The 5782-nt window shown below is 38.2% G+C and overlaps 1 long non-coding RNA gene across 1 annotated transcript; it reads left to right on the top strand.

The window, feature by feature from the left end:
• The first annotated feature begins 6 nt into the window (after positions 1–6).
• On the top strand, positions 7–480 carry LOC119297949. The gene is made up of 2 exons (XR_005145775.1): positions 7–151; positions 239–480. It is a non-coding gene; the product is annotated as an uncharacterized LOC119297949 (long non-coding RNA).
• The last annotated feature ends 5302 nt before the right edge of the window (positions 481–5782 follow it).

Below are 5782 nucleotides of genomic sequence, written 5' to 3'. Positions count from 1 at the left end.
GGATCCAACCGTCGACGAGCGGCTCTCCACGACCCCCCGCCCAGTTGTGGTCGTCGCCAGATGCCTCGCTGCTGCTGAACGTCGTCTTCCTTCTCGCAGCCACGCACCGTCCGAGCGCCACCATGACTTCTCGCACCAGTGCATCGCCCCGGTGACCCTTCACCCCTAACCTTCTCCACCTTTACACCCCTTTCCATCGTGGAGCTACTCCTGATCCCGCCTCGCCCGTGCCATGCAGGTCTCCTCCGCCATGCCCATGCAGGAAGCTGGTGCCGCTGCAACAAGTTCAAATGTCACTGTAGCGGCCGGACGGATTTGACACACTGTGCCTCCACGGTGCTCCCTCCCACAAAGAGGTCGTTGCTAGACGATGAATTAACCTCGCCTCTGATGCTCCATTTGGATGGCATGCCACACCCTTTCTTTTGGAGACTTCATATTCTAATTTTCTTTAGGGGAAATTGATGTGTTGTGTTGCTCTCTGCTTGATGTGCTAATGACAGACGTGAGTTTGTCGCTATCTCTGAATCTCAGTGTGTTGTTTGCATCGCCTATTGCTCCCGGTGAGCTTGTCCGTCGTCGTCGTCAGACTTTCTTGCGCATCGCAATAGCTATAAGCACAATTTTGTCTGTTCCATTTGTACAACTGAACTTGTTGCCTCAGCTCTACTCGTTCAAGCGACGGGTAACTCTGATGTTTGTTTCTACAATATTGTTTGCAAGTCAGTATTGTTGGTCATCTTAGTATGTTAAAGAAGAATCATGAATGATTGGGTCTACATCTGCATAAAAGAGAGGCCCTTTCCGAGTTTTGATTCGTTAATTAATTTCATCTGTATGTCGTTAAAAAAAGAATTAACTGTGTAGAATGTGAAAAACTGATATTTGAGTTGTACTTTCCGCTGAATTTTTTCACCATGTTTCTTGATTATCCAGTAAGTGTTCTTCATTATTTCCATCCATTTCCTAATGGAATGAAAAGCTTGCTGCTACTCTCTTCCAGTGTTGTGTATTGTGCTACTGCTCTCTGATGTACTATCTGAAGCTTGTACAGCGTGCCAGAGCAAAAAATGGGAAGGCATTAATCTGAAGTTCAGATATGATAAAGAAAAAAGTCGTGCGATCTCGGATCTAGTGATTTTCCATGAGGTAAGTTCCAGCAAAAACTCTGCTTAGATTTCAAATTTGTGAAGTATTAGACTAGAATAGTTCCAACAATTTTAGTGAATGAGCAGCACGTTTCTGAACATTGCTTTCTCACCCGCAGCTATGGCCCCTTTCCCTGATGCATAAACGTGGACGACCGCCCTCCAACATATCTCTTTCTCCCGCTGCTCTAGCAAGCAAGCTCCCAGCGTCGCACCTCCAGCATGCGATCTTCCCTTCTGCCACGTCTCCACCAGTCGTTGGTACCTCCTGGCCATATGAATGGTGTTGCCGAAGTCCACATTATACCACACTAGCAGGACGACTCCTACAGGTCGTGCCAATCGTCTTTCTTCCAGCGTCCATGGTCGCCATCGCTGTCAATAAAGTTGTACTCGATCCATGTGTAATATGTTTGCAGCACGCGCTTGATGCATTCGATCGCCTCACACAGTGCTCCAGGGAAGTAGCCGGAGGCAGGAGCTAGCTGCGCACTCGCTGATTTTGGCATAGCCTAGTGGTTGTTAACCAAGCTAAGCAAGTTATGTCTCTGTCAGCTCGAAGTACCAGTGTTAGGCGTTACGTAGAGTGATTTGCTTATGGGTTTTCAGTGAGTTAGATGTACCAGGATGGGAGATGCAAGTGTTCTTTACTTGTGAGTTTATTATAATTGTTGTCACCGTGTCTACAGGGACTACTACTAACACTGTACTGATACTATGATAGACTAAAAAATATATTTAGTTTATAACACGGTACTAACACTATACCCGAGGATTTTCCTCGTTACTAAATGATAAACCAAAAAAATGAATAAACCTAGATATTTTCACTAAATTTCTGTATCACTAAAGAATAAATCGAGAAGTTCATATTAAAAAAGAACCTTACGTACATATTTTTAGGTAAGCTCATATACATTCAGGGAGACATTTGACATAGAGAAGTTATTACATACAAAAAAGATGTGTATAGTGAAAAATTTCGAGAAGTTCAAGCTGTGTATAGAGACGTTATTACATACAAAAAAAGGTGTCTGTAGTGAAAAATGTCGAGAAGTTCAAGGTCAACCATTTAGAAAAAGATTCAAAAATTGCGCAAATTGGCTCTGTTTTGTTTACAACTATCACATAAGTTCAAAAAAAAAGACAGTTGAAGTTCGGAGTTATACTCACAACACACCTTAAAAAACCCTAGAAGCAGAGCGGTTCAATATTTACTAAAACCTCAAAGTTCTTCAATCACTAAGGACAATCAAGAAGAGCAGTTCAAAAGTAAAAGACACTTAGAAGCGGATATTTCACCATTTCTAAAAAAACAAGAAGTTCAAAATTTAAAAATAGAGAAGTTCAAAAATCATAAAAAGGACTTTCGTTGTTTCTAAAATTAAAAAAAACTATAGAATTTGAAATTGAAATAATAGACAATTCAATATTTATTACAAAACTAGGATATTGTCTTTACTGAAAGAAAATAAATCAAGAAGTCCAAATTACAAAAATAGAGAAGTTTCATATTTATCATAAAACTCAGATTTTCCTTGTTACTTAAAAATAAAATGAAGAATTTCAAATTAAAAAAGGAGAAGTTCGATGCATATAGGAAAACTTAAATTCTTTCCGTTTCTTGGAAAAATAAAAGTATAAAGTTATTTTTTCGAAAAATGTTTGATACTTATTTAAAACCATATTTTTTCTAAAAATAAGACTAAGAAGTTCAAATTAAAATAAAAGAGAATTCCAAAGATTATGAAAAAAATCAGATTTTCTTGTTTCTAAAGTATACAATGAAGAAGTTCAAATTAAGAAAAGGAACAACTAAAAAGAGTTCAAAAATAGATTTCCTTCATTTCTGAAAAAACTAGAAGTTCAAACGAAAACAATGAAGTGGTTCGTTGTTTATTTAGACACTAAGATTTTTACAGTTATTGAAATACTCAAATATCCCTTAGTATTGAAGAATCAACCATGAACTCAAATTGAAAAACAAAAGATTAAGAAATAAAACCAGGAAGTCCATATTAAAAAGATGAAGAAGTTCGATGATTATAGAAAACTCAGATTTTCCTTGTTATTAAAGAATGAAAACAAGAAGTTCAAAAATTAAATAACAAGAAGTTCAACTTTTAATAATAAAGCACTTCAAAATTTCATAAAAAAGATTAAGAAATAAAACCAGGAAGTCCATATTAAATAGATGGAGAAGTTCGATGATTATAGAAAACTCAGATTTTCCTCGTTATTAAAGAATGGAAACGAGAAGTTCAAAAATAAAATAACAAGAAGTTCAACTTTTTAAAAATAGAACGTTTCAAAATTTTCATAAAAAAATTAAGAAAAAAACCAGGAAGTCCATATTAAAAAGATGGAGAAGTTCGATGATTATAGAAAACTAAGATTTCCCTCATTATTAAAGATTTGGAAACAAGAAGTTCAAAAATAAAATAACAAGAAGTTCAACTTTAAAAAAAGAACGCTTAAAAAATTCATAAAAAAGGATTAGGAAAAATCAGATTAAAAATTTATAAAAAACTCAGATATTTTCACGTAACCGAGAGAAGTTCAGATTGATAATGGCAGAAGTTCACGTGCTACACGGTGTGCATTTTGTATTAAAAAGGAATGAAAAAGCAAAAGCTAAAAGTTTTGTTGTTATAATTTCAAGTCTTCCATCGAAGAAAATTAAAAAAATTATTTTGAGAGAGGTTTGTACAAAAAGAATATCATTTGTGTAACACTAACGAATGGATGAGAAAATTACGAACAAAAATACGTCACAGAAGTTCAACATGAAAATATCAGGAAGTTCAACTACCACGCTGAATGAATTTGAGATGAAAAACTTTTAAAATCGTCGCGAGTACGAAAAAACGATCAACACGGGAAACTTGCGTGCTTACAGCAGCTTTCCATCGGTATATCACCTGCTCAATTTCGATGAATGGATGGAGAGTTACGAGCAGTGGATGGAGACCTACGAGCAAAAAAATCACGTGAAAAACAGAATGAAGTTCAGGTACATGCGCCGAGAAGTTCAGTTTCTTCACGCGGTGCATTTTCGAAGAATTTGTTTCGCGATAAAGGCAGAACGCATAATCCCGCCGTTATCAAAATTACTTGAAAACGGCTAGGAATCAGAGAAAACTATCAATATGAAAAAGCTTCACATTTTCCGTAGCTTTTCAGCGGTATATTATTTGGCCCATTCCGATAAAGTTTGTAGAAATTACGGCGAAAATACGTTTTTCGCCATTTTCTAAACTGACTTAAAACCGTAAAGAATTGGGAGAAACAATACATACGAAAAAGTTTCGCATTTTTCAAGCTTTCCAACGCCATATCATTTGTTCAATTCGGACGCACGGTTAAAAAATTAGCTCGAAAATACGAACTCGGTAGGACTTGGACCATTTTATAAATTACTCTTAAACCATTCAAAATTAGAAAAAAACTTTTAAGATGAAAAAGTAGCGCATTTTCATAAGCTTTCCAATGCCATATCATATGCCTCCATTGGATTAACCGTTTAGAAATGACATCGAAAAAACGAACTCAGCTGTTCGGTTTACGAAATTTTATGTTTTTTCAAATTACTCTTTAACCATAGGGAATTAGAGAAAACTTTCAACACGTGGAAGGAGCGGTTTTGCAGCATCTTTCCAATGCCATATTATATGCCTTATTTCGATAAACGGTTTATAAATACAATCGAAAATACTATTCACGTTTTTTGTGCGATGAAAAAACGATTTTCAAAACTGTTCTTAAACCGCTTATATTTTGCCAAGATTTTAACTTGGGTCATGATATTGGTGTCCATAGCTTTCCAACGGTATATCGCAAGCCCCATTTGGACAATGTTGGTGGAAGTTCAACCTAGTTCACAGGAAAGTTCAACATACTATTAACGGGGCAGGTCAGGTTGTGATTAGAATATTATTCTGATCCCGTGATCAGAATAGTGTTTATGTATATATATATATATATATATATATATATATATATATATATATATATATATATATATATATAATATAAGAGGGGAAGAGGAGAAGATTAGGGAAGCGTGGACGAACCTATTGGCTGCCCGCTTGCAGTTTTGAGTGGGGCGCGCGTGGCGTTGGCGATGACCACGCTGCCTCCTGTGCAGAAGACACCGGGAACAAGTGGACTCCCTTCTCCTTCTTCATTCAACACCATCTATTGGACGGACCTGGATAGCGCCGCGGCGAGGCGGCAGTGGAGGGCGCCGCGTCAAGGCGGCGAGGCGGTGAGGCAGGGTGTGATCGCGTGACGCTGCTCGGTTCCACAATCAATTGATGGAATAGGTCAGGCTGCGTACGAAAAATATTGGGCTCGTCTAATCTTTCACAGGGCCTGACTTGACTGGCCCATCTCCGAGCGAATCTCTACCTGGACTGTCTCGTAGAGAATCGTTTTCTTTCCTCTTCTCTAGTCATGCTCGATTTCACCTCACACCTCCGACCGAATCAGCTGGCGTCCTATGGTGGCCGCTCGCAAAAAGCAGTAGGGGTACCTAGATTCGAAATTTTTACCCGGGACGGCTGCCCCCACACGACCCCACGCTGGCGCCGCCCCTGGCACCGACGACAAATCATCATAGCTCTTGTCATGGC

Source organism: Triticum dicoccoides, chromosome 5A (genome assembly GCF_002162155.2).
Source record: "Triticum dicoccoides isolate Atlit2015 ecotype Zavitan chromosome 5A, WEW_v2.0, whole genome shotgun sequence".
Taxonomy (NCBI): Eukaryota; Viridiplantae; Streptophyta; class Magnoliopsida; order Poales; family Poaceae; genus Triticum; species Triticum dicoccoides.
Note: the sequence above shows the minus strand (reverse complement) of the source record. Positions and strands in the feature narration are given on the sequence as shown.